The sequence below is a fragment of the Octopus bimaculoides genome, chromosome 7 (genome assembly GCF_046866305.1).
Source record: "Octopus bimaculoides isolate indiv1 chromosome 7, ASM4686630v1, whole genome shotgun sequence".
NCBI classification, from domain to species: Eukaryota; Metazoa; Mollusca; class Cephalopoda; order Octopoda; family Octopodidae; genus Octopus; species Octopus bimaculoides.
Window position 1 is genome coordinate 62,040,116 of NC_142934.1, and position 22,744 is coordinate 62,062,859.

The 22,744-nt window shown below is 36.6% G+C and overlaps 1 long non-coding RNA gene and 1 pseudogene across 1 annotated transcript; one reads left to right on the forward strand and one right to left on the reverse strand.

Annotated features, from left to right (window-relative positions):
- Window positions 1-6,314: 6,314 nt before the first annotated feature.
- On the reverse strand, window positions 6,315-22,587 carry LOC149134713 (uncharacterized). The gene is made up of 2 exons (XR_016242647.1): window positions 21,333-22,587; window positions 6,315-7,482 (listed from the first exon to the last, which is right to left on the reverse strand). It is a non-coding gene; the product is annotated as an uncharacterized LOC149134713 (long non-coding RNA).
- LOC149134714 (protein GVQW3-like) lies at window positions 15,684-16,424 on the forward strand (annotated as a pseudogene).
- Window positions 22,588-22,744: the final 157 nt, after the last annotated feature.

Here is a 22,744-nt window from a genome sequence, read left to right on the forward strand (position 1 = left end):
GTGTATGATATTCTAACCTGGCAATGCATTGGCTAAAGGAATAAAACATTAATTTCAACCTTGATTTGAACTCATCTCATAAACTTATTTTATCAAAAGCAGTACACACTGTCCTTCACTCAGTATTTAGTAAAATCTTTGATGAAGTAAATCATTACAAGCATGTAAAACTGAAAATTAAAACACCGATGTACACATTTATTCTCAACATGTTCCTGTAAATTTGAACATAAATACGCCAATCATTGTTGTACATTGCCTTCAGAACCTCTCCTCTCAGACGGTGTATGTTGACAACGTGTGATTCAGTCATATAGACTTTGAGACACCAGTGTTTCAACATCATTGTGTCTCTTTAGTCGAAGCTGACCCTAGATATCTGAATCTAAACAAGAATGGTCATTCTTGCTTATAGACTTTTGCAAACAAGTTATTTCCTGATGCAGGCTGATGTCTTCTAAGCTGGGAATAAATTTTTATGAGTATGTAAAACAGCAAAAATCAAAATAATGAAGTGTGAAGTCTTTGATGAAGTGTTGTCAGTAAATCTAGTTAATCTCTGTATATTTTGACTATTCTTACAATTAATTCAGCTTATGGATGGCATACAGTATAGTATCCACTTCATAGGTTTACCAAGATTATCTTTGAATCAAATCAGGATGTTTAATAAAAATCTATTGTTATTGTGTATTAGTCTTAGTTTAGCTGTGATTTTCTAGATGTTGGCATGGCTGTGTCTATAAGAAGTTCACTTTGCAACTATGTGGTTTCAGGTTCCGTTCTACTGTGTGGTACCTTGGACAAATATCTTTTATTATGTAGCCTAGGGCCAACCAGTGCCTTGCGAATGAATTTACTATATAGAAAGCTCCTGAATCAAGTGCTTAACTATAAACTTCTTGAGTGTAACATTGTCATCATCATCATAATCATAATCATTTAATGTCTGTTTTCCATACAGGCATGGGTTGGATGATTTGACGGACTGGCAAGGCCAGAAGTTGCATTAGGTTCCATGGTCTGTTTTGGCTTGGTTTCAACAGCTGGATGTCCTTCCAGCCACCAACCAGTTTACAGAGTGTACTGGGTGCTTTTTATGTGGCACCATCACCAGTACTTTTTACGTGGCACCAGCACCTATGCTTTTCATGTAGCACCATCACCCACACCAATGCTTTTTATGTGACTGGACGCTAGTCCATTGAGGTAAAGCACATATGGTACATGTTAAAGGAGAACTAATATTACTGAAATTTACTTCGGACTTGGGGTCGTCATTGGTCCCCAGACTCACAAGGTCAGACTTCAACCTGGTTTCCATGGCATATAAGTGACTGAGACTATGACATTCCCCACTGGATGAGACACCAGTCCATTTTAGGGTTAATTCTCAACTACAGGTGGAACTCATTTGCACTTGAGTTGATTGAAGCAACACAAAATGAAGATGTAATATTTTTTTATAAGAACACAATGCACCCTTGGTCCCAGAGTCAAAACCTCAATCTTATGATTATGAGTCTAACATCCTAATCACTAAGCTACACACAACACATTCACATATTACTTATAGAAGAAAAATATGTAAAATAGTGTTGAAGTGTATAGTATGCACTTGGCATAAAAGGATGTTTTTAATTCCAACAATATAAATGACTAGAAATATGAAATTAAAATTATAAAACCGAAGTGTGTATGATTATACGGTAATATCTTAAGTATGGAACTATTCAGAAAAAGAATCATGAGTTTTAATATTTACAATGTAGAGTTCAAAATAATGAATGCTTAAGTCAATAATATACTGGATATTAAGACGAGTGGACAATACCAAGACACTCTTAAATGGTGCATCCCATCCAGCTGAAAATAATTGCACTAGACAAAGAACAGTTCAATTCTTTAAGCAGCAGCAACAGCAACAACAACAGCAACATAATTTCAATATGTTTTATTAACTTGCACCACTAATTTCTAACTTTATGTGTTAGAAAGGAGAAGTGGGTTAGAGTGAAAGTTAGACTGACTTTCATGGATATTGTTATAAAGGATGGAGAGTTGGCTGGCAGTCCAATTTTCAAGATTTTTTCTGTTAGGGATAATTTAATCAATTTTCTCATTAATTTATTTACTGAGTATGATATTTCTAATATATAAAGGTGGCGATGCTAGAATGCCGAGCAAAATACTTAGCAAGTTTTGCTCAGCATGCTAACAATTCTGCCTGACTCTATGTTCTGAGTTCAAATTCCACCAAGGTCGACATTCCTTTTCATCTTTTCAGTACTGGGGTCAATGTAATTGACTTACCCACTTTCTCTAAGTTGCTGGCCTCGTGCAAAAATTTGGAATCAATATATATATTTATTCTTTTATTCTTTTATTTGTTTCAGTCATTTGACTGTGGCCATGCTGGAACACTATCTTTAGTCAAACAAATCAGCCCCAATACATATATTAAGTTCAGAATTTTGTTTCCCTGTTCTAATTCTACTTTAAAATAAGTAATTTTCCTCCCTTCTCAATTACTTTTTCTTTGAAAGACAAGTATTCCTACATTGGTATATGTTATTCTCATTGATATTTAGAGCTAGATCTGCTCTAATCAAACAAATAAAAAAAGCATATCATGATTTTGTTAAATCTTATGCATGTACATGTATGTGTCTATGTATTCATGTGTGCATGTGTGTGTATGCATTTGTGTGTGTGTGTGTGTGTGTGTGTGTGTGTGTGTGTGTGTGTGTGTGTGTGTGTGTGAGAGAGAGAGAGAGAGAGAGAGAGAGAGCTTTTCACCTTGTTATTTACACCATACTAGGAGGGGTTCTGGCACAGATGCATCATGGATGATGGAGTGCATGGTCAAAGCAACAGAGGTAAGCTTTGAGTAAGAATTCTCAATTAATCCAGGGCACCACCACCACCCAGTGTTTTAAATCCAGGTTTTGTCCCCATTAATGTAAGTGGCTGGATCTACCTCAATGTCATAGCAACTGCCCTCATACCATCTCACCATCTTGCCCAGTTTTGGGTGTCTGCCTTTTTCAAACCAACTCTTCCAATCTCCTCCACCTGTCCCCTCCACTTTTTCCTCTGTCTACCTTGCTCTCGAGCTCCATTTACCTCAAATGCAATCACCCTCCTCAGAACGTGCTCTTCATCCTTCCTCAACACACTCCCATACCACCTCACTCCATTTGCCCTTGCCAACCATTCCACCAATTCCTCCAACCCCAGTATTCCCATCAAATCCTCAGTCCTCCTCTTATCAAACTGCATTAATAATAACCTGTGTCTACAATCAATTTATCCTTGGTTTCAGATATACCTTTGTAATGCCTTGAGGATTAATATACTGTACATTCAGACATATTCCTTTATCATAAGAGAAAGTTTTACTCTTTCCATCTCCCTAGTGATCTGGGCAGCTTTACCAACAACATGCAGAGTTCTAGTGTTCTGATTTCCTATAATTAGTCTTTGAGATTCCTCCCAGCTTTCACTCAAGTGTTCCATGTTTGTTCCTTTTACCAGGTTAGGAACCACTGCCTCCTCAAGGTGTTGTGGATTGTTCTAAGTGTTTGAAGTTTCTGTAATCAGAAGTTAAAGATTTTTTTTTTAGGGTTTTTTTTGGTATGTAAAAGCACCCATTACTCTCTAGGAGTGGTTAGTGTTAGGAAGGGTATCCAGCTGCAGAAAACCATGCCAGATCAGACTGGAGTCTGGTGCAGCCTTCCAGTGTGCCAGCCTGGTCAAACTGTCCAACCTATGTCAGTATGGACAACGGACGTTAAATGATGATGGTGATGATGATGATGATCTGGTAATTAGCTCAATACACTAACTTCAAGATCTGAATGGGGGTTGGTCTTCTGCCAGGGTTTTCCTTTCCCTACACGATCACAATACTGCTCATTATTTGTGGGCTCCATCTACCTGGGATTTCAAATCAGAGTTTTCTTCTCCTGTAGGGTTTTATGTCCGCCCTGTCTCATGTCCTGAGCGAACATCCACATTGACATGGTTTGGAGATGCAACTCAGTCAAAGCACAATAGTTGCTTCTTCCTCTATACTTACCATTGGCAGTTTTTATCCTAGCACAGTGTTTTGGCAATGGTGATGGTGTGGTGGTGGTGATGGTGGTGGTGGTGGTGGTGGTGGAAGGAAGTTGGTGTCAATGACTTTATTGATGTTTCTGTTATTATCTTATTTTGTATAATTATTTTTATGTTAGTCTAGACTGAGTGGGAAGAAAGGATAGTATTTTTATACTAAATAGAATGATGTCTAGATCTTTAATGTTTAATGAATTGAAAAAAGCAGATCATAATCTAGAGTAATTATATGGCTTCAGTAAAGTGTATGGCATTAACAGACATATTGTATAATTGTGGCAAAAGAACAATTCATACGTGAAGAAGAACTTGGGTGTTTCCCTACTTAAGAGAAATCATTTGTTTATACTATACAGCTATACTTATTATGTAAAACTAGTAGAAGTACTTGTTGTATTTAGATACTTTAGTTGAGAAACTCTGTCTTTTTGTAAAACACAATTAAAATTTTGTTTATATATCTCCAGACAAACACAAGTGTAATTCCATAGCTGTGAACTTTGGTTCCCAATCAAGTCATTCCATGTGCTCTTTCATTGTCTGTACTTCGAACAAGGGAATATTTTACAATAGTTAAGTGCAAGCCTGAGGAACAGCCTTGAGTATTTGGAAAATGTGTGGAGATACAATGGGCTTGGGTCCTTTCGGTGGTAGACGTAATCCACTAAATGGCTTTACACCACCGTTTGACCGATAGCTTGTTAATATAGACCCTATCCCATTTCAGAACATTCAGATTAGATCTTTGGTCTGTAATAGCCTAATACAATGATGCACTGCTTCCTGTTGCTACAACACATGATTCATATTTTCTTCTTCACTTACCCCATCACCACAACCACCATCAGTCTTGTAAACACAGCAAAAATTTATGGACACTGCTCTTCTTCTTCTTCTTCTTCTCATTAACCCACTAGCATTTAAGTCAGCCGTATCCAGCCAAAATATTCTATCCATATTATGTTCAAACTGGCCAGATCCAGCCTCTCACACCTATCCTACAATGTTATTCTAAAAATAAACAACCATTTTATTGAAGTATCTTAGCTATGATATAATGCATGATTTAGTCAAAACAATGTGAATACATAAACATTACATTTGACAGACTAATCGGAATGCTAAAGGGTTAAGCTGTCAAAGAATCAAATGCACTTGCTTTATATATGATGTATATGTGCATGTTTGTGGAGGCGCGTGGATTAGTGGTTAGGGTGTCAGTACCATGATCGTAAGATTCCTGGACCAGGCGACGCGTTGTGTTCTTGGGCAAAGCACTTCATTTCATGTTGCTCCAGTCCACTCAGCTGGCAAAAATGAGTAACGCTGCGATGGACTGGTGTCCTGTCCAGCTGTGGAGCACATACGCTATTGAAACCGGGAAACCGGGCCCATGAGCTTGGCTAGGCTTTAAAAGGGCTCATTTATTTATTTCTTATATGTGCATGTTACAAGTGAAAAGCCAAAATAAAGGTGAAATGACAAATCCAGGAATGACAGAACATGTGTGATACCAAAAATAGAAATCCTATAACTCCATGAAGGTAAGATTTCTTTCGCAGGCAATGAAAAATAAAACCAGAAGCGTAATTAAGATTAATTAATTTTAGTGTCAAGTTCAGTCGACGTGGCTTTCACTAATTAAAATTCATTCAACTATCACTGATATTGATTGAATATTGCTTAAGACAATTGAACATTTATCCATGTCATAGCGAATAGGACCATTGTAACTGACTGGAAACAAAAGCCCATTTAAAAAATTATTTTAAACTTTCTTGAAATTTATGGAATTAAAAGTTTGGAAAATTTTCTATGTACTGGTTTTCCAATATTCTTTGCTGTATTGAGGTTTGCAGCAATCATAGAATAGGGAATTTGTTGGTTACTTTTGCACAAATCATATTTTTTGTTGTAGTTGTTTTTTTTAATAATCTTTAGAGCAGAGAGGTCCAGTGGACTAACAGAATGGTTGGATCATAGCGATCAATGCCTTGCCTCCTTAGCTTCTAAGTTCAAAACCTCCTCATGGAGTGATATGATGGATTATTTGATTAAATACCTTCTCCAAACTATAGGTCAAATATGAGAAGTTTAACACAAAGACACATTTAAATATGTCCATCCAACTTAATTCATTTTAATTTACAAACACACTATAAGCATTTATCTACCAATATACTGCATCCTCTCTCATTGGCTAACAAATTTATTTCTCACCCATCACTACTTTGGAACCCAGTATCAACTACCAATCTAACCTTTTAGATTGATTTTTATTTAATTAACAAAAGAGAAAAATATTAACCAATACAAATGCATATATCCCATGACAGAATAACAAAACTTTCCTTTCTTGCATAAAAAGAGAGCCAAGTAAAAAAAAATACATCCGATGCATTTGGAATGGCTCTTCAAACAATAGGAAAACTATCTAAGTGTCTTCACCATTAGTAATTGCCAAATACAAAATATGAAATACAAAACAGAGAAAAAGTTACAGAAAGTACTTTTGCTGTTGTTTGTCCCCAGGATGCAATTCATATGGGTTATGCTTTAAGCAAAATCAAATCAAATTCTTTGAAAAGGAAGAATTCAAGGATGTGGGCAACAATAGCAATTTTACAAGCCTTGAGGACAGCATGCTTTTAAAATACTTCATTCACATTGATATTATATTTCAGCTTTGTTAATTGTTAAAAACAAATAGATTATAGCTTGCAGGCTTGAATACTCACAGGCTGTCCTTTACAATGTCGCCTTCAATTCTGTATTATGGAAAGATATAGCCATAGCAGTATTGCTTTCTTTTTACTTTTGTCTTGTTCAAACTGTGTGGGATAATGATGTGGAAGACAACTATTATTATTATTATTATTATTATTATTATTATTATTATCATCATTATTATTATTATTATTATCATTGTTATTATTTTAATACTTTTCTTTTCAAGCAAGTTTCATTTTGTTTTGAAAGTTGAGCAATAAAAAATAACTTCATTGAAAAATTTGCTCCTTTTAAAGATTTGTTATTGTTGATTATTGTGTTCTTTTGTTTGCAAAACATCAGCAAAGCTGCAAGTGGCTGGTCAATTCCTTTGTTTTCACATCCCATGGAGTGGGGACATACTTTCGAAATTTTTTTCTTTGTTTTATCTTGAGATTTTTATCTGAAAAATCCAAAAAAGCACAAACAGGACATCAATATTTGTGGTCAGTAACCAAAGGTGAAAGTTGGAGATGGTTCAAGTAGTAGAGGGAAAGCTGTTATGCAGATCTTTCTCTTCATTACATATGCCAATGAAAGCTTTTCTTTTGCCCGTTGTCAATGCAGCCAGCCCTGTCAACAATTCAATGAGTTCTGTTGAAGAGGAAAAGGACAGCAGTAAAACAACTACAACAGCAGCAACAGCAACATACCAAATTGCAAGAATAACAATGAAAAAAAAAACCAAACATGGAAATAAGAAGAGCAACAATGCCAACAGTAACAACAAAAACAGAAACAGTTGCATGTCCAGCAACTATGAGTACGTCAATAATAACAACATGTTGAGCAGTAAAAAATAAACAGCAGTGACAATGATGACAACACCTGAATTACCTTTCTTAAATGACCAATGATTCAAAAAAGGTAACCAAAACAGTAGCAGGTGATGTGACCACTGTGATGTTGACCTGCAATACCATTCTGTCAACTATCACCAATAACTGCCACCAGTCACTACAACGACGACAACCACCACCACCACCAGCAAAAGCAACAACCACTGTCACAACCATCACCACCAAAAGTAACAGTTGTTCCATAATTACTGCCACCACTGCTGTCACAGCCATATTCACTGTGGCCACCAGAACCACAACCAGCAGTAACAGGAACACAACAGCTACAGCAGAAAGCATTGCAAAAACCAACTCTTTTTTTATGAGCCACAAGAATATCAGTGCCCTTGGACTTCTGGTATGAAAGTTCAAGGGCATTAGTGCCACTCAGTAATGTCAATCAGTCTTCAACATCTTTGAAACCCAGCATCAATGATTTATCTTTTGTGAGATTACATTTGTTGCTTTGAAGTGCACTTCAAAGCAAATGTAATTTAAAATACTTAACATTTATAATGTGTGTACAAACATGGAAGAGCACAAGCTGTGAACAATTTTAAATCATTTGTTGTAACCATATTATTTTACCCGTGCCATATACATGCAAGGGTTGTACTGAAAGTAATGCATAAGTGGGGCATAGGTAACTCAAATTGCACATGTAAATGATTAGAGCAAAGAACATGGTTTAATGCTTTGGAACAAATTCACTGTTCCAGTACCTGCACTCCCAGCTTTTTGCGCTTTTACATGATACTAACCAGTTCAATTTCTGTATATAGTAAACTTATGATAAATTTGTCTTCATAGTTACCTTCACTCCAGCATTAAGCATCCTGAGAATAAATATAGATTCATAGCAAATAACAGTTTGATTGAGAGGCATCTTCAACCACTGCAGTTAAGTAGTAATCCAAGTTGTTAAATGTGAAGATAAGGCTAACCATTCCTGTATTACTTTTGGCTACCAAATGTCTAAGCTAAGATTCAAAATCGAATCTACATTTTCCTACAAATCCTCGGCCTATTGTTCTCACCTGTTGCACTTAGAGATTAATGAGAATAAGCTGACCTCTTAAACCTTCATGAAGCATACTAGGGTCAAAACTCATTAAAGGGGAAAATTCCTTTGCTTTACCATGACCTAGTGTGGTTAAGAAAAATATAAATAAGTAAAGCCAAACTGCTTTCATTCTCTTTCGTTGCTGCTTCTGATCAAAGAGCACATCTAACTTTCTTCCCATACTGATGGAGAAGTAATACCTTTATATGTGGGACAGCACACTACTTATAGTCTCTACTTGCCAAGACCTTCTTACTCTATCTCTAGTAGTCATACACAGATGAATTTACTATCTACACAATGGACCATAGAACTAAAGACAATTTGTTTACTGTAATGACATACAAACTGTGTACACAAACAACTTGAAGCAGTTGTATTTTCTATATTGTAACAACTATCATAAAAATCATATATATAAAATGGCCATCTCAACAAGCAGTTAATATTGTTCATCTTCAATCATTTATCCAATGCATATTGACGTTATAACTGGTGACCATCATAGATTGCTAGGAGTGCACAGTTTTAGTTTCGTTCAAATACTGTTTGTTTAAATATTAAACTCATAGATACTGTTGACAGACAGAAAATAAAATTTTGAAGCTAAATCTTTTATGGTATTTCCAGTTCCTTTTATTCATTGAAGATTTAATAAAATGTTTGTAAACTGATTCTTTCCCATTTCTTTATATTATCAACTACACTTGTCACTATGAACCTATCATTTTGAGTTAATTGTCAGGGTGAATTAATGCAAAGGTATCCTGATAGAGGAGTAGTGGAGAGATTGTGAACACAGTATGTACACATGTCATCAATGTGTAAACTAGCTGAATGGCTGAATGAACTAACAAATACCTATGCACACTTTATGGTAATTAAACTTTTAAAACTGTCATTACAAATATTTAGCATACATTTTCTGTAATTATATTTAAATTCAATTTTCATAATATAAAAGTAGATTAATGTGAGAGGCCATTAAGTAAGGTATAATTGTATATGTGCGTGTATATGCATACATACATCTCCCTAGTGCCATATACATGCAAGGGTTGTACTGAAAGTAATGTATAAGTGGGAACAACATTTTTATTAACTGACATAGGTCACTCAAATTGCACATGTAAATGCAGTAACTCTTCCTCTCTAGGAAGTCTTCTTGTTCTTCTTCATTCCAGGCATTTTTTAAAATTATTATTGCAAATAGTGTTTGTCAAAAGAGAGCTATTGGTCAGTCCCTTGATGTTGTCATTACTCAATTTGGAAGGTCCAGATGTTGATTTTAAAGATTTCTTAACTGGAAGACAATGAACTCTAGTTACAAATTTTAGATACTTACCTGTTATATATCTATTCCATCAGTCATGATTAACATTTTTTAATAAAATTATTTCTTTATTTGTCTGTATTTGGTCTGTGATTTTATCAGAACTGATAGTAGGAAGACCAGAACTTTTGGTGATTAATTATTGCACATACATCTAAATGTTCACTTAGTGAAATCTATTTATTATTAGAATCTCATATTTGTTGCAAATGAATAGTGAGTTTGGTTCTCAAAGAAAGTTTTGTTTGGTCTATATAAAAATGTTTGGATGAACAGATGGATTTTTTTACAGTGAAGATACATCCTGATTTAAATTTGAGATATAATTTCTCTAAGGTTGATACAGGTTCTGTAATTAGGGGAGCTACTGGAGTTTTGTTTTAATGAGTAATTTGGCACTCATAATCCCTTAAAAATTACTTATCAGCAACAAATTACCAATTACAAACTTTTCTTCTATCAAAAAGATGAAGATGATTCCAATGGGTCAAAGCAGAAGAAATTAAAGTAAATGATTACTGCAAAATAATGCACCACAAAATATCTTCAAATGGTATTTGTTCATATCAAAAATATGGCTGAGTTCAAGTGAACATATATCTTCCTTCATAAAGGAGTACAACATGAATGATGGGTAACAGGTTGAAAGTGCATGACTGTGAATATAAGCAGCTGAAATGGGGTTCCTCCAAAATATCCCTGGAGTAACGTTACTCAACAACAGTATAGGATAAACCATTAAACAAAAAAGCATTTGCTTAGAGCATCAAGGGAAAGGGGGCATCACAGAAATGGTAAATGGTTTACAATACAAATGAAATCCCTTTAAACTTGCTAAAATAGTATTCAAAGCAGTTTATATGATTGGAAATATAATTTCAAAGTATTCATGGTGTCATAATGAGAATCTGATTAAAGATATTGCAATTAAAAAAAAAAGTGGAAGACAACTTAAATATAATTAAAGTGGAAGTATACAAAAATAGGTCTTTATTTTCCATCTTACTGTTAGTTTTGTTTTATTTTGAAAAATTAAAAATTTATTTTATGGTTTATTATTGTTTATATTTTGAATACGTATATATGGGGATGCCAAAATCTTTTAAGTGCATGGGGCCTCTATGGGTTTGAATCCAGCCCTGCTCAACAAGTTGCATAGGCTGGAGATCAAAGAGATTCTCCACATTATACCAATGTGAAGTCACAGATAAGGTATTACAGAGAAGTCACAGATAAGGTATTACAGACATGTGATTAGAATGTCATAGGAAAGAATTGCAAGGCAGTTTTTTTCAAGACAAGCTTCCAGGCAGGAGATCTACGGGGTCAATCAAGAATGAGAAGATTGGATAAAATCCATAGTCTCAGTCACACTTGGAAATCCAACTAGAAAGACTAATGGTTGATGGTTGCTTCTGATAGGACCCTATGGAGGAGCTGCTTGAGGACGCTATCTCAATAACCCTCCTAGGAATAGGCAAAGAACTTGGTTGCATGAGTACAACATCATCATCATTGTTTAACATCTGCTTTCCATGCTAACATGTGTTGGACGATTTGACTGAGGACTGGTGGACCAGGTGGCTACACCAGGCTCCAATCTGATTTGGCAGAGTTTCTACAGCTGGATGCCCTTCTTAACGCTAACCACTCCGAGAGTGTAGTGGGTGCTTTTACATGCCACCGGCACGAAGGCCAGTCAGGCGGTACTGGTAACAGCCATGCTCAAAATGGTGTATTTTATGTGCCACCTGCACAGGAGCCAGTCCATGTGCACTGGCGACGATCTCGCTCGAAAGTCCTTACACATGCCACTGGCACAAGTGCCAGGGAGGCAATGCTGTACAACATATTTCAAACAACTTGTGTTTTAAACTCAATGTGCATGTATGTACAGTAAAGAGCGCATGCACGCATGTGTGCATGGTGTGTGTGTGTGTGTGTGGTGTGTGTATCCTCTTTTCATATTCTCTGTGTGTTTGTATGTCTATGTTTATATGAGAGAACATCTTTGCTGACTTAAACCAGCTGACAGGGAATAAATACAAGTTACTTCTCTTTTGAAAGAATGAGAGAAAAAGAGAATGTGTGGTGTGTGTGTGTGTATAAGAGTGAGAGAGAGAGCAAGAGAAAGATACAAAGAGAGAGAGAGAGAGAATGTTATTTCTGTTATGTGGTCTTGTATACTAACAGACTACACTGCGACAATCTCTGATTAGAGCGTGAATATGTGATATTTTGTAATGAACAGTAGGTAGGAGACGATCTGTCTGCAGAATCAAATTGCGCCAAAAGAAAACAGATTGTCTGCAGAAAAAACACAAAATAGCTAAACATGTAACATCATTAAAGATTTGCTGTTACAATCATGAAAACGAGATCATGTGACTAGTGAAATTTAATATCAGAAGTTACTCTTCAAGATTATGTACAAAATCTGTCAAAAGAAATATCAAATTATATATATAGAAAATGAACTTTACTGATTTGGTGGAATCAGTTTCGAAGGCTTGTCATGAAAGATGAAAGGAACCTGATGATGGTAGAAGCAGTGCCACTACATATACACACACACAAATACATATTCTCTCACAACATACACTTATTTGTGTATTCATATATCTTGTTTGAGTCATTGGACAGCAGCCATGCTGGAGCACCGCCTGCAAAGGTTTAATAAAACAAATCAACCCAAGTACTTATTTTTTATGTCTGGTAAATATTCTATCGTACATTATTGTCAAACCAATACGTTATGGGGATATGAACAAGCTCACACCAATGGTCAAGTAGTGTGGAGAACAAACACAAAGACACACACACACACACACACAGGTGGTATCAAAAAGTTCCCAGACTAGCTCAGTGGCGAGTCAACAGATGGCAGCACATGATTGCATGTACAGTGACAGCTAGCAGTGACCTTTACGAGGCAGTGTGCTGAGTGACATTGCTGTGTTTACTTTGCAAATTGTGAAATTTGTGATCACATGTATGCTGTAGTCTGTAATTTTGTCATGGACAGGAACAAAAAGCCAATGTGAAATTTTGCATTAAACTTGGGAAGTCTGCTACAGAGCCATTGAGCATGCTTTGGCAAGCTTACAGTGAGCAATGAGGCAATGAGTCATACGCAATGTTTTGAGTGATGCAGGCGCTTCAAATGCAGAAGAATGTCCCTGAAAGGTGATGAATGCTCTGGAAGACTTGCCATGAGCATCACCCTCTGGAATGTGTTATTGTGCATAAAGAATTCATTCTCCATGTCTGACTTATTAATCGAGAGTTCTACTCCAATGTTTTGAAGCATTTGGTGAAAGCGACCAGATCTGTGGAGCACAAAGAAATGGATTCTTCACGATGACAATGCACTCTGTTACCAAACTCTCCTCACTCAAAAGTTTCTTGCCAAAAACAACATGGTTTCATTTCCGCACCTGCCATATTTAGCACCTGCAGACTTCCATATCTTCCCTAAGATGAAAATGTAGCTCAAAGGTCACCACTTTAACATCATTGTTGAGATCCAGAGTGACTCACAGAAAGTCCTTGATTTGCTTACGGAAAATGACTTCCAGGCCAGATTCTAAAGGTGGCAGGAACACTGGGACCAGAGTACTGCTGTACAAGGTGACAATTTCAAAGGACATGACATTAAAACTTAGGTAAATAAGTTATTTGTTATTAAAGATAACTAGTCCAGGAACCTTTTGATATTACCTTGTATATATATATCAGATCATTCCATAAGTAATGGTGTTTTTTATACTGTACTTGTTTGTTGAAACATGCTCTAACATGTTTAAACAAGATTTTTTCATGAGTGCATAAATACCACAGAGCAAGGAAAGCTTCAGTTAGATTCTTATTTCTTTACTACCCACAAGGGGCTAAACATAGAGGGGACAAACAAGGACAGACAAACGGATTAAGTCGATTATATCGACCCCAGTGCGTAACTGGTACTTATTTAATCGACCCCGAAAGGATGAAAGGCAAAGTCGACCTCGGCGGAATTTGAACTCAGAACGTAACGGCAGACGAAATACCAATAAGTATTTCGCCCGGGGTGCTAACGTTTCTGCCAGCTCGCCGCCTTTAGTTAGATTCTGACTTGCAAATACTCAAATAATAATTTGTTGCTTTGATAGCCCCTCATGACAATAGAGGTCACAGAAGAGCAAATAAGACATAAGTATAAAAATGACAACAATGCAACAAGTATTGTAAAAAATGTACAAGAAGTGTATACTAAAAGTGTTTTGAATATTCATAAGCACTAACAATGGTTACATAAATTTTGACAAAGGGATTTTAGCTTGGAAGATGTCTGGGCACTCTGTCTCTTTTGTTAAGGATGTGTTGAGAGCCGCTATTGGAAGAACCTCACATGCAACTGTTGAAGAGTTAGCAGAGGAGGTTAATTCATTGTCATCTACTGTCCATCGCCATTTGCAAGAACTTGGAAACGTGTCTAAGTTTGGCAAGTGGGTTCTACATGAGCTGAGTGAAAACAATGAAAGAAAACATGTCAATATCTGCACTATTCTTTATCTATGTGAGAAAAAAATCTCCATTTTTGAACTGCCTAGTGACGGTGATGGAAAGTGGATACTCTATAAGAATGTTAAATGCTGACATCAATAGGTTCAGCCAGAAGAACAAGTAAAACTCCATTCAAAACAAGCTCTTCATCCTCAGAAAGTTTTGTTAAGCATTTGGTGGGACATGTTAGGTGTAATACACTTTGAAACCTTGTTACAAAACCAAACAATTACAGCTCAAGCGTACTATGAACAAATTGATAGATTGAATGAAAAACTTACAGAAAAAAGGTACTCCCCAGTCAAGTGCAAGGGTGTCATTTTCCATCATGACAATGCCAGACCTCATGGTACAAGAATCACAAGTTCCAAGATTGAAGAGCTAGATTAGGAAAGGCTTCCACATCCTCCATATTCTCCTGGCCTTGCTCCTTCAGATTATCACTTATTCCAAAGCCTGGAAAATTTTATTGGTGGAATAGAATACAATTCTGTAGAGGCCCTTGAAACAGACCTTCAGGAGTTTTTCTCTTCTAAGCCAACTGATTTCGATAGGGATGATGTAAAAAACCTTTTACATCATTGGAAGAATGTTATTGATTTAGATGGGGAATACATAGTTGATTAAATTGGTACCTTACTTGTTTTTTTTTTTTTTTGTCTTCAAAGTCTACTACAAAAAAACATTACTTATGGGATGACCTGATATGTATATATATATATATATATATATATATGATGGGCCTCAACACAGATTCCATCTAGTACATTAACTAAATTTGGGAACACTCAAGGAAAAACAAGACAACAAACAGACTAAAAGAACATGCACCCATAAAAATGACATACAAGAGGTGTTCATTAAAGATTTCTCCTGACCCACTTCCAATCATTGCAGGAAATGGAACTTGTACAGGTATAATCATACATGTCTCTACATGTCACATTGTAAATTGCAGCTTTCCACTAGTATTCGTTTATCTTTTATGGCTGCTGAAGTGGACTAAGATGTTATAATGGAGGCAGCTGAATGCAGATCAGTGATCAGATTCTTATTCTTGAAAAGTCGTACACCAAAAGAGACTTTTGATGAAATGAAAGAAGTTTATGGTGACGATGCAGCATCATACAATGTAGTCAAACTCTGGCATTGCCAATTCAAATGTGGTTGGACATCAGTGGAAACTGCTCCTATTCCTGGATGACCACATTTTGCCATTGATGATGACACTATCCATAAAAAGACAGTTGCCATTTTGGAGGATTGCTGCATAACTATTAAGCAAGTAGCTCAAGAAGTGAAGATAAGTGTAAGGTCTGTGGAAAAAAAATCATTCATGACCATTTGTACATACAGAAGTTGTCTGCATGATGGATTCCCCAGATGTTCACAACTTTTCAGAAGCAGGAATGAGTCAATTGCTCCCAGGCTCTTTCGGCAATGTGTCAAGAAAGTGAGGGGGATATTTTCGGTAGACTTATCACACAGGATGAAACATGGGTCCATCACTATGATCCTGAGACTAAAGTCCAGTCGAAGTAATAGAAGTATGATAGCTCACCACCTCCAAAGAAGGCTTGTGTCCAACCCTCAGCAGGCAAGGTGATGCTCACAGTATTTTAGGACCAGCGTGGAGTAGTGATGATGGATTTTCTGGCAAAAGGCACCACAATTAACGGGGCATATTATGCTTCTCTGCTGCAGAAATTGCAGGATGCCATCAAAGCAGAGAGGCGTGGCATGCTGACCAAAGGTATCCGCCTCTTCCAAGACAACGTCCCGGTTCACAATGTGCATGTTGCCCACTTGAAAGCACACTCCTGTAGCCATGAAATCCTCCATCCCCCTTACTCTCCTGACCTTGTTCCATCTAACTTCCACCTCTTTCCAACCATGAAGTCTTTTTTGAAGGGGGAGCACTTTTCAGATGATGATGAACTTATTTCTGAGGTAAAGTCTTGGCTCCAGATACAACCTACTGACTTCAACAGGATGAGGTCTTCACAGCTGCATAGTGATGGGAGAAGTGTCACCATTGGTAGTGGCTATGTAGAGAAGGACTAATATTATGTCAAGTTTTGTTTATCCTAGTCCTTGGGAAGTGGGTCAGGGGAAATCTTTAATGAACACCCCTTGTACACGTTCAATTTCATATATCAAAGAAACAAGATGGCTGACAAACCCATCCTAAGCTCCAAATAACAGAGCTTATGCAACCAAAGAAGCAATTATGTCAGTATCAAGTGGCCCACACCAATACCAGCCTACATATACAAAAGCAGCAATCCACAAACAACTGAAACAAGGATCTGTCAGTTTTCTCTCCCCAATAACACTACAAACGCACCAGTCTGGCCTGAGAAGTCACATTATATTGAGGGTCAAATAATCATTGTTTTCCCTGATCTTGCTTGACATAAAATGTCCTCTCTTCATCAGGTTGAACTTGTACCTGATGTCCTTATGCACATCTTGTTGCTTATATGCAATGATATTAATGTTTATTTTCTAAGTCAGTAATTTTGAGGGGAGGGGTGACGGTCAACAACATTGCCCACCCCCCTCCCCCAGCACCTGTCTGGTACTTTACTTTATCAATCCTAAAAGGACAGAAAGTAAAGTTGACTTTGGTGGGATTTGATCTCAGAAAGTAAAAAAGCCAAAAGAAATACTACTAAACGTTTTGTCCAATATGTTAATGATTTTATTAGCTTGCTGCCTTAATGAATATTGGTTTCAAATTTTGGAACAAGGCCAGCAATTTTGGGGGAGGGGCACATCAACTACATCAACCTCAGTGTTCAACCGCTATTTATTTTAACAATCTCAAAAGGGTGACAGGCAAAGTCGACCTCGGTGGAATTTGAATGCAGAAGGCCTCCAAGCATTTTGCTTGGTGAACAATTCTGCTAGATTGCTGCCCTGCCTTGGTAAATATAAATAATTATTTGCAATTTTTGGCACAAGGCTAAAGTTTTAGATGAGGGTGCTAGTCGGTTACATTGACCCTAATATGTGACTGGGGGTTTATTTTTACTGACCCCAAAAGGATGCAAAGCAAAGTTGACCTTGGAGGCATTTGAACTCAGACCCTAAAGAGCCTGAAAAATGCCTCTATTAATAATAATAACAAGAGTACTCAGAAATCTGGAGTGGGAGGGGCATCTCTTTCACACTCTCTTTCCTTTCTAAATGAAACTTGAAAATGTCACTGACAAATATATGTTAGTCTGCTCTAAATTATGAGAAATCTGTAAAGCAAAGAAAGAATGTTAAAATTTGTGCAAATCCAAATCTAATTTCAAAAGTTTTGTGAGGATTACTAATTGTTGACAGAGTTTGATACTCTCATGGAAGTAAACTCGTTCATGTGAAAAATAACCTTGGAACAATATTATATTTCTTTCTGCTAGTGTTAATGAATATTTTCAGATGTTCAACACAAATTGCTATATGGGAGTAGTTCATAAGGCCCATTTTGACCTCCTGTTTGATTCTACTCAAGATCAAGCACATCGACAACAAATGGTAGGAACATTTTATTATATTGATATTGGTTAGTAAGGAGACAATTTATTGTTAACTGGAGACTTATTATCTTGGGTTAATCCAAAAGAGAAATAGGCACTGAAAACATGATAGAAATATTTTTGGATCAACTTGTAAAAGAGGAAATGCCATTATAAAACTAGATCTTAATGCTAAGATAATGCTGTAGTTATTGTTTGGTTATATAAATGCTGATCAACAGCGTTTCTATAACAAATGCAATTGCTCATTTCGTTTGTTTTCCTCTCAACATTCTATTGACAAAAGCTGAAAAAAAAAACTTTATGATCCATCAGTTTCAATCTGGAAACCAAGCAACTATGTACACAAATAGCTTGGGTGCCATCATTCAGCAACTTATACACAGACAAGAATTGTGAAGTCCAAGGATCTCATAACAAAGTTTAGAAATTCTGTTACATATTCCTGCATGTGCAAAAGTTCAAGGGAGCCAAAATAAATTATTTAAAAAATTGTTTTGAATAAACTGTATTGCTTAGAGTGTGAATTATGTTATGTATCACCATTATGAAGTTGGGTTTTGCATTAAATGGAGAGGAAGAGTAACAATGTTACCCGCATGTATAGTACAGTATAAGGATCTAGGAAGTTCACCTTGTCTTTTAGGAATTCCCTCCAAAACGAAGGGACTGTTTGTTACCGAAATCAGAACCGAATGATTAGACTTGGGCAAAGGTCAGTCAAGAATCACTATTGTCTCCAAAGTCGATGTCCACCCCCACTGCCCCGAATTCAGGTCCAATTTCAAAAAATTTTTCTGGGGATCTTACTGCTTTACCACTACCATATGGGCTCAAAGCACTACACCACATGCATAATTCTTTCACAATACGTCTCCATCCCTTTGTTTTATTTAGCACCTGTAACCAGCAAAAAAAGTGGCATTACACAAGAAAGGGAAGGTGTCGTAGAATGCGCACACCAAAATAACATAACCAGTGACCCAGTGTGAATGCATTAACCCTCCGGTAGTGTGGTTCTGTATTTCTCATGGTTAGAATGATAGCATATGGAGAACCCAACTCATAGTTTTAGCTATTTTTAGTATTTTATGTGTTCTTAAGTGATAATATTACCAAAACAACATATTTTGATATAAGGTATTTATTTAACGTGTAAACAAAAAGAAACGAGTACTCTTTGAAAATGAAGGTCAAACAAAATAAAACTATTTTTTGGTGGGGAGAGTGCTCCTTTCATATTTACTATTTACTCATTGTTTGCACTATCATCCTCATCACTTTTAGTAATGCAGACAATGCAAATGTGCATAGCATGTTCCAAGCAGATAGGCTTATAGCACTTCTGGCAGCAATTTCTTGTCTTACAATCTTTTGACCTGAGATACAATGAGCATCTTAGTATGGAATCTTCATGATGACGTTTTGGAGGTAATCCCTAAGATGCTGAGAAATATTGAATCAAGTCTTTCTTCAAATATAGGTTTGTCTTGTGCTGATGGATATGGTCATCCACCAACTTGAATCCCAATTCCCTCCAAAACTTTTGGTGCCTGATAGCTGTTTGAGAGTGTGCCATGAATATACTGCATGCATTTATTCCAGCAACATTAACATTGAGCATGGTGCAGAAAACTGTAACTGGCCAATGTTGAGTATTTTTGGAAACATTGTAGATGGAACACAAATGATCCACAGTATCTACCCTTCCTTTAGTAGTTGTAGAAGGTAATAATCTCTGGTCTTCTTTTTTCTTTCGTACTTTCACCAATTGCAGCATTTTACTTTTCTTGAGAACATATGAGGTCAGTATAACATCCTTCTGGAAACCAAACAAGCTTGTGTATTCAGTTCTGCCTCTTGTGGCTACAAACTGAGGAGGAAGTTCTATCTTGTTCTTTCTCAGAGTGCCAACTAATGTTAATCTATAATTCTTCAAGAGATCAACTACAAGTCCATAACTTGTAAACCAATTATCCATTGTAATATTTCTTCCAGACCCATTTATATGAGACACTAACTGTTTTACCACTGCTGCTCCTGAATTATCTACTACACAAGGGCATGACATAGAAAGTTTTAGCATCTGCCAAAATAAATACTTTTATGCCATATTTATCCGGTTTACTTGGCATGTAGACCCTGAATGGACAGTTCCCTTTAAAAGCAGCCAGTATTTCATCTACTGTCGCATACTCTGAGACAGTGAAATTGTAGTTGCGGCTGATGCCAGTACCACCTAACTGGCACACATGTTGGTGGCACATAATAAGCACCATTCAAGTGTGGGTCAATGCCAGTGCCACTTGACTGGCTCCCCGTGCTGGTGGCATGTAAAAAGCACCATCCAAATGTGGTCGATGTCAGTGTCCCAACTGGCTCCTGTGCCAGTAGCACATAAAAAGCACCTTCTGAATGCGGTCAAAACCAGTGCCTCCTGTGCCAGTGGCATGTAAAAAGCACCATCTGAACTCAGGTGATGCCAGCACAGCCTGACTGGCTCCTGTGCTGGTCACACATAAAAAGCACTCACTACACTCTTGGAGTGGTTGGCATTGGCATCAAGCTGTAGAAACCTTGCCAGTCCTCAGTCAAACCATCCAACCTATGCCAGCATGTTAAATGATGATGATGATTATAATTGGAGATACAATTATTAACAAATTTCTCAAAGAACTTTCTAAAAGGTGCAAACTTATCTTCTAGCCTCCTTTCAGCCTGGGTGTGGATGTCATCAAACCTCATAGACCTCAGCAGGAAACGAAATTGCTGCAAAGACATAGTTGCCAGAAAAATTTCAATTCCTGTACCATTTGGTTGCCTAAACATCTTCCATATTCATTCAGTTGGCTCTAAAAACTCCTAACAGATAAAGCAGCCCTATTGCAGCTTTCTTCTCCCTTTCATTAGTATGTCTCTCTTTTGACTTATCTTTATGTTTACCTTGTTTACTGTCAATGTAGATATTAATATAAGCTACTAATTCATTCAGAAGTTCTTGAGTGAGAAACAAAGACCAGCAGTCCTCTGCAGTGTACAAATGTTTTGCTGCTACTCTTGGTCCTGGTGAATCCCGATATATGCTGTGGAAGAGACATGGGGAACTTCTTTCCGGAGAATTTTATTATTTTTACCTATAAACTGTTTTTCCGTGTTCCTTGTAGCTTGTTGTTCATCTTCATCTGTTTCTTCTAAAGGGTCTTCTGGTGAAGTCTGCAACATGCCATCTGCTTCAGCTCCTCCCTCTTCATCTGTTGTTTCTTCCTCAGCTATACTCTCTTCTTCCACTTCAGATTCCTTTTCATCTGGTTCTTCATCAAGAAATGATCCCGATTCTTCTATGTCTAATTCTCTCTCAATTTTTCCATCTGTCTTTTCTGAATCTGAAAGGAAAGAAGATTTCTCACTTTTATGGCATTCAGAACCATCTAATACCAAAAAAAAAAAAAAAAAAAAATGGTCAGTTGACAATAATATATAATTATATGTGAGAAATAATCAGCCTTTCACATATAAAAATAAAATAAACAATAATAAAGAAAAGGGAACAAAAACGTCTGTCAATAAATAGTGAATGGTACGGTGGGGTATGTAAAATCCCAGATACAAGTAACACGTGTGCACTTCTCATCCCTCAGCAAACAACTGAGTAGAGATGTGCCAAGAAATTACATGGATGGATAGCTCTATCACTGCTGCCAGATGTAAGATACACATATACAAACATCACCCGTGGTATGAGATATGCCACTGCACCACGGGAGGGTTAAACAGAGTGGCTCTCATGGACAAAGTGGTGGAGATAAACCAGACAAAATATTAGATCCACCACCCAAATCAAACTGTTTGGATCTTTTCAATCTCAGTCACAGATTTTTTAATTAATTTTTTTTTTTTGAATAGATCCGATGTGGTTTATCTAGAAGAGTATCGAGCTATTGTATATATATCTGTAACAATTAATAATGTGGTTATATCCTGGTAGGACACACTTAGCAGGGACATATAAGGTTGGTTTCAGCTGATTTAAGCATAACCTTGCATCAACATAAATCATTTTTGAGTAAGTACTGTATTTACAATATGTGTAGCATGGTGTTATTTTCGTTGTTTGTTATTAATGGTCATTAACACATTGTAGTTGCACACGGTTACAGAAACATTCATACTCCACATCAAGATTTTTTCAAAGTTGTTCTAAAATCAATAAAATAGAAAACGCAGTAATTCTAGTCTGTGTTATGACGATGAGTAACAACATTACGAAAAGATAGTAATTAAATTCATAGCTGTTCCACCGATATAAAGAACACTGGAAATGCTTTAACGGTGCAAGATTAAGCTAATGAACTTTGTGGAAAGCATTTGCGTCACTGGCCTTGCTAATACAGAAAGTGAAACATCAAACAGAAATAGCCTTAGGTTCGTACCTCAACTAAAGGAAGCGAATTGCATTCAAACAAGTAGAAAATAAGTAAGATTTGAATTTCAGTATAATAAGATTTTATTAATTCAGATTTAAGAAATAATTCACAGCAATAATCTT